Below are 10,214 nucleotides of genomic sequence, written 5' to 3' on the forward strand. Positions count from 1 at the left end.
AGTGGGAGGGGGAGTGGGAGGGGGAGGGGAGTGGGAGGGGGAGGACCCAGTTGTCGTTCTCCACGTGGGTTCCAACGACACGGGTAAGACTATGAAAGAGGTTCTGCTGAGGGAGTTTGAGCAGCGAGGGACTAAATTAAAAAGCAGAACCACAAAGGTGATAATCTCCGGATTATTACCTGAGCCACGGGTAATTGGCACAGGGTAAATCAGATCAGAGAGATGAATGCGTGGCTCAGAGATTGGTGTGGGAGAAGTGGGTTTCGATTCACGGGGCACTGGCGCCAGTACTGGGGAAAGAGGGAGCTGTTCCGTCAGGACGGGCTTCACCTGAACCATGCTGGGACCAATGTTCTGGCAAACCGAATAACTGGGGCAGTAGAGAAGGCTTTAAACTAAATAGAGGGAGGGAGGGTTCAGGTGGGGCGAAGTTTAGATTGATAAAGAGAAAAGACAAGGAAGCATTACAGGAAAGTGATGGGGGTAATGATAAACAGTGTGTCAGGAAGGGACAGAGCGAACAAACATAAGAGTGTACTAGCAAATGGGGCCGGGGTAGGAAAGAATGGTAAAAAGACAAAATTAAAGGTTCTTTATCTGAATGCGCGCAGCATTCGTAATAAGATAGATGAATTGACGGCACAAATAGAAACAAATGAGTATGATCTCGTGGCCATTACAGAGACGTGGTTGCAAGGTGACCAAGGTTGGGAGCTAAATATTCAGGGTTATTTAACATTTCGGAAGGATAGGAAAAAAGGTAAAGGTGGTGGGGTAGCTCTGTTAATAAAGGATGAAATTGGTATAATAGTGAGAAATGATCTCGGCTCAGAAGATCAAGATGTCAAATCAATTTGGGTGGAGGTAAGAAATAGCAAGGGAAAGAAATCACTGGTGGGAGTAGTATTTAGGACCCCTAACAGTAGCTACACTGTAGGGCAAAATATTAATCAGGGAATAAGGGGGGGCTTGTAAAAAAGGCAATGCAATAATCATGGGCGATTTTAACTTTCACATAGATTGGACAAATCAAATTGGCAAAAGTAGCCCTGAGGAGGAATTCATAGAATGTATTAGGGAGTGTTTCTTAGACCAATACGTCGGGGAACCAACCAGGGAACAGGCCATTTTGGATCTGGGAATGGGTAATGAAACAGGATTAATTAATGATCTCAAAGTAAAGGATCCCTTGGGAAGCAGTGATCATAAAATGATAGAATTTCACATCCAGTTTGAGAGCGAGGATCTTGGGTCTGAAACTACTGTATTAAACTTAAATAAGGGCAATTATAAAGGAATGAGGGCGGAATTGGCTAAAGTGGACTGGATAAACAGATTAGATGGGATGATGGTGGATAAGCAGTGGCAAACATTTAAAAAGATATTTTATGACTCGCAACAAAAATATATCCCTGTGAGGAGGAAAGACTCCACAAAAAGGGTGAACCAACCATGGCTAACTAAGGAAGTCAAGGATGGTATCAGGTTAAAAGAAAAAGCATACAACATGGCAAAGATTACTGGTAAGCCTGAAGATTGGGAAAACTTTAAAAACCAGCAAAAGATGACTAAAAGAATAATAAAGAGGGAGAAAATAAATTATGAGAGTAAACTAGCAAGAAATATAAAAACTGACAGTAAAAGCTTCTACAAGTATATAAAAAGGAAGAGGGTAGCTAAAGTAAACATTGGTCCCTTAGAGGATGAGACTGGGGAAATAATAATGGAAAACGAGGAATTGAACAGATATTTTGTATCTGTCTTCACAGTAGAAGACACTAATAATATACCAATAATAGTAGAAAATCAAGGGGCAAAGGGGAGGGAGGAACTAAAAACAATCACTATCACTAGAGAAAAAGTACTAGGTAAACTAATGGGTCTAAAGGCTGACAAGTCCCCTGGACCTGATGGCTTGCATCCAAGGGTCTTAAAGGAAGTGGCTACAGAGATAGTGGATGCATTGGTTGTAATCTTCCAGAATTCACTAGATTCTGGAAAGGTCCCAGCGGATTGGAAAACCGCAAACGTAACATCCCTATTCAAGAAGGGAGTGAGACAGAAAGCAGGTAACTATAGACCAGTTAGCCTAACATCTGTCATTGGGAAAATGCTAGAATCCATTATTAAGGAAGTAGTAGCAGGACATTTGGAGACTCATAATACAATCAAGGAGAGTCAACATGGTTTTATGAAGGGAAAATCATGTCTGACAAATTTATTAGAGTTCTTTGAGGAAGTAACGGGCAGGGTGGATAAAGGGGAACCAATGGATGCAGTATATTTGGATTTCCAAAAGGCATTCGATAAGGTGCCACATAAAAGATTACTGCACAAGATAAGAGCTCATGGTGTTGGGGGTAATATACTGGCATGGATAGAGGATTGGCTAACTAACAGAAAACAAAGAGTCGGGATAAAAGGGTCATTTTCAAAATGTCAATCTGTAACTAGTGGGGTGCCACAGGGCTCAGTGCTGGGGCCTCAACTATTTACAATATATATCAATGACTTGGATGAAGGAACAGAGTGTCTTGTGGCCAAATTTGCTGCTGATACAAAGATAGGTGGAAAAGCAAGTTGTGATGAGGACACAAAGGGCTCGATTTTAGCGTCAGGTTTCCAGCGGGGGGGCCCCGAAAATCCCGATATTTGGTCACGTGACCGGATCGCGCCGTGATCCCGACCACTTCCGGGTTCCCCGATGACGTGCGGGGCTGCGTGCGTGGCCCCCGCTGGTGGGAATCCCGCAGGCAATTAAAGCCAGTGGGGTTCCACTTGAGAGTACTTACCTTGCTTGTTGAGGTCATTTAATGAGCTGAATCAGCTGTCAAAAGAGGAAGTGTGGGATTTTACCTGCATCGCAGAGTGTTTCACACACTGGGGGAAACAGTCTCTCTCCAACCAGGCGTGTTGCAGCCAGCAGCCTGTGGCAGGTGCCAAGGTGCACTCCACGGGGGAGAGCCCTCACCCACGCAGGAGGCCACCGCGTCACATAGGGCAACCCCTGCCCCCCACCACCCCCCGCCAAGCCAGAGGACAGACCGACACGGAGCCGCAGCCCCAGTCCGAGGAACCACCCACCTACCCTGCACAACCCCTCAGACCAACACCTGCCAGATGGGTGGTGCGTGGACACCCTCGGAGGACGAACAGCATCACCAGCCCCAGCAGCCTCGCAGTCCACGCGGTCCGCCGCAGAGACGTGGAGCCCCCCAACACGGTGTTGTTGCACGCCCACCTGCACAGCAGGAGGGAGGGCTACCGCAGAGAGAGACGCATCGCAGAGGGCACTACCCTCGCCACAGGGTCCACAGACCGAGGCGCAGCTCCCCGGACCTCTCCGAGCAGCAGTGCACACGGAGGCGCAGATTCGCTCGACATGTAGTCGTGGAGATCTGCAGGCTCTTTCATGCCGAGCTGCTCCTGGCTGGCCCCAGCACCAACTGCCTACCTGTCGCTGTCAAAGTCACCACTGTCCTCCACAACTTCTCCTCCGCATCCTTCCAGGGTGCAGCTGGCTACATCGCCGATGTCTCTCAGTCGTCTGCGCGGAAGAGCCCTGCAAATACACCTGCACCTACTCTGCAGTAACACGATGGGTGGCATCAGTGGTGGGTCCTCATAGTGATACCCAGGAGCGGGCATTATTGGACACAACGGACAGGATTCGCGGAGACATGGCAGTGGTGGTGCCAATATAATGTGTGATGTTTGTTGCTCTGAAATTCAATATAGGTAACACCCATGGCAAACCCTCCGACACCCTTGTGCATCCCCTTCATGCTCACGAAACATTTGCCTTACGCTGCCTACTGCACATATGTGATGCATGCCCTGTGGCTGCAGCACAGGTGGTGGCAGGTTGAGTGAGGCTGGCCGTGAGGGAGATGCACGAGAGGGTGAGTATGGGATAGAGCCATGAGATTGTATGAGGATTGGGTCGCGTGTTAGTGGCAGGATGAGTACTGGTGAGGTGAGTAGGTGGAGGTAAGATGAGGATGGGGTTTGAGTGGGTATGAGGGGTGATGTGACAGAGTAGTGTTGGCGGTGCCGAAGGAGATGTGGGGTGGGGGCAGTGTTGTGGCAGACGGAGTGTAGGGGAAAGACTTCGTGTTCTCACTGTGGCTGACCTACTGAGGTCATTGGAGCACCTCCTGCACTGTATGCAGGTGGGCGATATGTTGGTTGCGCAGGTGACCCCCTCTGCCACCTCGAGCCAGGCCTTCTTGGTGGCAGAGGCTGGCCGCTTCCTCCCGCCCGCCGGGGGGAAGATCTCTGTCCTCCCCCCTCCTCCTCACCCCATCTGATGATACCTGGGGTGAGGCATCATTAAACTGGGAACAGCCTTCCCCCTGGGCTGCTCCATGCTGCAATTTGTCCCATTGGTTGCAGCATCTGTCAGTGGAGGACTGCCCCTTTAACTAGAGAGCCTCCAGCTGACAGATCGTACTGCGCATGCGCAGCCCGCCCGACGCGCAGGCCAGCGCCGTGGACCCCGGAGGAGCAGGTAATTGATTCCTATTAGTGTGTTGCCTGCTACGATCGCGCGGGCAACCCACTAATTTCACCGAGCGTGTTGACCACGCTCCCGAAACCCAACCCGCCGGAAACCCGCAGGCCTGGTAACATCGAGCCCAAAGTATCTGCAAAGGGATATTGACAGGTTAAGCGAATGGGCAAAAATTTGGCAGATGGAATATAATGTGGGAAAATGTGAAGTCATCCACTTTGGGAGGAAAAATAAAAAAGCAAAATATTATTTGAATGGAGGAACACTACAAAATGCTGCGGTACAGAGGGATCTGAGTGTCCTCGTACATGAAACACAAAAAGTCAACATACAGGTGCAGCAAGTAATCCGGAAGGCAAACGGAATATTGGCCTTTATTTCCAGGGGGATGGTGTATAAAAGCAGGGAAGTCATGCTCCAACTGTACAGGGTGCTGGTGAGACCACACCTGGAGTACTGCGTACAGTTCTGGTGCCCTTATTTAAGGAAGGACATACTTGCATTGGAGGCAGTTCAGAGAAGGTTCACTAGGTTGATTCCGGGTATGGAAGGGTTGTCTTATGAGGAAAGATTGAACAGGTTGGGTCTATACTCATTGGAGTTTAGAAGAATGAGAGGAGATCTTATTGAAACATACAAGATTCTGAGGGGACTCGATAGGGTAGATGCAGAGAGGATGTTACCCCTCATGGGGGAATCTAAAACTAGGGGGCATAGTCTCAGAATAAGGGGTCGCCCGTTTAAGACGGAAATGAGAAGGAATTTCTTCTCTCAGAGGGTCGTGAATCTTTGGAATTCTTTACCCCAAAAAGCTGTGGAGGCCGAGTCATTGGGGCCGATTTTCGGATGGCCGAGCGGGTGCATTGGGGGCAGGGGGGCTTCGAAAATGGCGAAATCCTGGAACGGGTTCGGAGCCCGGCTCCAACCCGCTCGCTTCCGAGCTCCCCAGTGATGCGTTCGGGCGCGCACAGCTCCCGCATGCGGGACTCCCACCGGCAATTAAAGCCAGCGGGATGATAATTTAGATACTTATTTAGGTAGTTGAGGTACTTGACTGGAGATTTTGGCAGGGGTGCAATTTTGAAGGATCCTCAGCGTGTTTCCCGTGCTGTGGGAAACACTCCCTGTTGGAGCAGACGTGTTTTGGCCAGCAGCCAATGAGAGATGCAAAGGATTATTTGACAGGTGAGGGGGGAACCTCATTTATTGCAGCCGGGCACTCTCACTTCAGACAGAGTTTTGGCTGCAACACCTTTGTGTTTTCACTCAAAATTCTTCTACCTTGTAGGTAAAACACATTTACCTATTTTGTGGACCCCCTCAAACTCTCACCGTCAGGATGGGGGGGGCGCCATGGCTGCATTCATCACTTTATCCGAGGACGAGCAACATCACCACCCTCGCCAGGCACGGTGTCCACCTCCGCCACGTGGAGCTCCACAACACAGTGCTGCACCACAGGCACCTGCACAAGAGCAGGGAGGGCAACAACAGAGAGAGCGGCGTCGCAGGAGGCACTACCCTCGCCACAGGGTCTACAGACCGAGGCTCAGCTTCCTGGACCTCTCTCTGAGGAGCATACGGAGGCTCAGAGTCAGTCACCAGGTAGTCGCGGACATCTGCAGCCTCCTTCATGCCGAGCTGTTCCCGGCTGGGCCCGAGCACCATCTACTTACCTGTCGCTGTCAAAATCACCACTGCCCTCAATTTCTTCACCTCCGGATCGTTCCAGGGTGTCACCAGGGACATCGCCGGGGTCTCTCAGTCGTCTGCACACAAGTGCATAAGGCAGGTCACCGACGGCTTGTTTTGCAGGTCCTCGCACTATATCAACTTCCCCATGGACGACCTCAGCCAGACGGAGAGGGCAGTGGGATTCCACGCTGTGTCTGGCTTCCCACGAGTGCAGGGTGTAATCGATTGCACCCATATAGCAATACGAGCACCTCCACACGAGCCAGGACTGTTCATCAACAGGAAGGGCTATCACTCCATCAACACTCAGCTCATCTGTGACCACCGCAAGAGATTCCTTCGCGTGTGCACCAGATACCCTGGCAGCTGCCACGGTTCCTTCATCCTCTAGGAGTCCAACATCCCGCCCCTCTTCCACGCACCGAACACTCGCAAGGGCTGGCTCCTCGGGGACAAGGGATACCCCCTGCACACATGGCTCATGACGCCTCTGAGGAACCCCATCACCGAGCAACAGCGTCGATATAACGACAGCCACATCGCTACCAGGTCTACAATTGAGCATGCTGTAGGGCTGCTCAAGATGTGCCTCGTTCTGGGGGAGCGCTTCAATACGCACCAGACAGAGTGGGACGCATTATAGTCGTGTATTGTGCCCTGCACAACAGAGAGGGGGCCGCGTGAGGAGGCCCCATCCACATCTGCCACCCACATTGAGGAGGCTCACCTGGCTGCTGGTGAGGCCAGGGAGTCACTGATATGTGAACGGTTCTCCATCATCAGACTGTGTGAAGAGTCCAGTCCTCACACCACCCGGACAGAGGAGCGGCCACACCAGCCCCTCCCCCAACCCCTGCATAAAACAGTCCTACACCTACACATACACCCACTGGAGGGTGACCCAATGGGTGGCATCAAGTGTGGGTGTTCACGGTGAACCTCATGAAAGGGACTTATTGCACAAGCCAGTCAAGAATGGGCAAGACGTGGCAGTAGTGGTGACAATAATAATACTTAATGTGAGTTGAACCAAAATCAAATATAAATAAAAAACATGACAAATCGTCAAACACCCTTGTGCATCCCCTTCGTGCTCACAAAACCTTTGCCTTTCATTTCCGACTACTCCTACCTGGTGCCTCCCCTGTGGCTGCAGCAGAGGTAGTGGCAGGTTGCTCTCGTTCATGCCCTGACCGATGAGATGCTTTGGGCCGACGCCCTCTTGGTTTCGGTGCCCGTGAGAGCCCCTCCAAAGACTCCTCCACCTGCACCTGTGCAGGGCCAGACTCGGCCACCTGGAGAGGAGGCAGCATTGCGGATACTGGTTGAGAGGGGGGGCAACAGGTGAGATGTGGGGACACTTTGAGTGGCGTCCCCACTTCCATGTCCCCTTTCGCCATCATCCCTCCCCTGGGCCAGGTCCACACCACTCCTACCACTCTGCTGGATGACAGTTTGGAGGACATGTGTGAAGCCTTGTAAGGCCAGTGCCAGAGTATCTGCCTGCCTGTTTAAGGCGGCAGAAAGTTGTTCACCCTGAGTCCGAATGGCCGTTGTCAGGGCCTCAATGGATTCATTGTTGAGCCGTGCTTGAAGCTCAGTGGAGGCTAGCCTTCCCTCCATCGCAGACATTCCCGCACTTACCCGCGACACTATCTCAGAGATGCCCTCACGTCCCTGTGACAGTATCTCAGAGATTCCCTCCCTTACCTGTGCCACCATTCCAGTCACGCAGGAGTTGGACTCCTCCATCCTCTGCCCGATTGTGGAGAGTGCGCGTGGCACCTGTTCCAGCACCTCGCAAATGTGCTGCTGCCCCTCGATCATTCTCCTTTTAAAGGATGGCCCCCAGGGTTGAGCATCTGTGTCCAGCTGAGCAGAGCTTGGAGAAGAGTGCTCCCACCGACACGGACTCTCCACAGCTGCCCCTGCCTCCAGTGTCTGCTCGTGCTCACATGTGAGTGGTGACTCACCATGTGCGACCCCAACTAACTGAGGACGGGGACCCACCGAGGTGTGTGTATCTGCACTGGTGGATGGCTCACTCAGATGTGACGGTGCCCCCTCAGAGGCCGGCAGGTCCTCTGAGGAATTGCCCTCCGCCATCACAGCAGTCGCTGAAGGCCCTGTAAGAGAACAGAAGGCAATATTAAGCATGATGACAGATGTTGAGGTGCTGAAGATGGCGAGGCATGTTAACATCAATTACTATTGTGAGTGCTGAATGTTAAAGTTCTGTCACCAGCCGTTTGTCGGGTGGCAGTCTCGGCGTCCCCGACGGACAGGCACTCGAGGGTGCGGCTCACTTCAAGAGCCTCCTGCTCCGCATCCCTGAGGATGACCTGATGTTGCGGCCCCGCCTCTGGTCCTCGCCCTCTCCCGTGCATTCTGGGGTCTCTTTTCCTATAAGGGGAGAAAGTAGAGAGGCGTGAGTGAGGGATGGTGACGTGGCCAACCGCTGAATGCATTGGTTTGGGTGAGGCTGACCGTGAAAGAGATGCATCAGAGGGTGAGTATGAGACAGAGCCATGAGATTGTATGAGGATTGGGTTGAGTGGTAGTGGTGGGATGAGTACTGGGGAGGTGAGTAAGTGCAGGTAAGATGAGGATGAGGTTTGAGTGGGTGTGAGGAGTGATGTGATAGAGTAGTGTTGGCAGTGCAGAAGGAGTTGTGGGGTGGGGGCGGTGATGTGGAAGACGGAGTGTAGGAGAATGAGTAAGTTACTCACTTTGGCTGACCTGGTTAGGTCATTGAAGCGCTTCCTGCACTGGATCCAGGTGCGGGAGATGTTGCTGCTGCTGGTGACCTCCTCTGTCACCTCGAGCCAGGCCTTCTTGGTGGCAGAGACAGGCCACTTCCTCCCGTCCACCAGGTAGAATATATCCCTCCTCCTCCTCACCCCATCCAGTAGGACCTGGAGTGAGGCATCGGTAAACCTGGGGGCAGCCTTTCCGCTGGGCTGCTCCATTCTATAATTTTGGTTGTTTGCTGCAGGAGCAGCCACTGGAGGACTGCCCCTTTAAATAGGGCTCCTCCAGCTGACCGCCTGTGATGCAGGTGCACGGTCCGCCCGCTGCGCAGGTTCCCCGGAAGCCACATTAAGTGGCTTCAATTTACCCGCGATCGCGTGGGGAACGGACGGACTTCACTGGGTGGGTTACCCACGCGCCCAGTTGCCCCCCCACTGCCATCCCACCTCCCTTGTAATATCGGGGCCTTTGAATACATTCAAGGCTGAGTTAGACAAATTTTTGATCAGCGAGGGAGTCAAAGGATATGGGGAAAAGGCGGGAAAGTGGAGTTGAGGTAAAAATCGGATCAGCCATGATCTCATTAAATGGCGGAGCAGGCTCGAGGGGCCGAATGGCCTATTCCTGCTCCTATCTCTTATGGGTGGCTGGCTTTCTGCTGTTGTATTAACGTAAAACTTTTTTCTTTATTATTCTTTCAGATAAATTGAATAATCAGAAGCAGTAAGACCGGGAAACGCAGCTACTGCCTTGTGTCGTTTGTAGAAAGTGAAAGTTTTGTGGGACCAAATCAAACCACAGGATAGAATCTACCAGTGAAACAGGCCGAATATTCCTCGCACAAAGAAATGTTTCTGTTCCAGTTAATTTTTTAATGTAAATTTTATTTTAAAAAGTCCTTTTTTAAAAAAGTATCCAAAACTTTCCCAGAACCTCAAGGTTCTTTCTACAGCAAGTATTAAACAAGCTGCTTGCATGATTAATTGGTTTCTTTAAACCTGGATTAACTGGAGTGAGTGTGAGTGTGAGAGTGTGTGTGAGTTTGTATGGGTCTATGTGTTTATATATGTGTGTGTGTGAGTGATTGTGTGCACGGGTCTGTGTGAGTGTGAGTGAGTGTGTGAGTGTGAGCGAGTGTTTGTTTATGGGTCTGTGTGTGTATGTGAGTGAGTGAGAATGTGGGAGAGAGTGTGAATGAGTGTACGTGACAGAGTGTGAGTATGTGTGTGAGTGTGTGAGTGAGTTTGTGAATGTG

The 10,214-nt window shown here is 51.2% G+C and overlaps 1 long non-coding RNA gene across 2 annotated transcripts in view; it reads left to right on the forward strand.

Annotated features, from left to right (window-relative positions):
- LOC137301662 (uncharacterized) overlaps positions 1–9,938 on the forward strand; it is a 56,314-nt gene extending 46,376 nt beyond the window's left edge. For both annotated transcript variants that reach the window (XR_010958332.1, XR_010958331.1), the window contains exon 3: positions 9,661–9,938. This is a non-coding gene — a long non-coding RNA (uncharacterized lncRNA). The remainder of the gene's footprint in view (positions 1–9,660) is intronic.
- Positions 9,939–10,214: the final 276 nt, after the last annotated feature.

Source organism: Heptranchias perlo, chromosome 34 (assembly GCF_035084215.1).
Source record: "Heptranchias perlo isolate sHepPer1 chromosome 34, sHepPer1.hap1, whole genome shotgun sequence".
NCBI lineage: Eukaryota > Metazoa > Chordata > Chondrichthyes > Hexanchiformes > Hexanchidae > Heptranchias > Heptranchias perlo.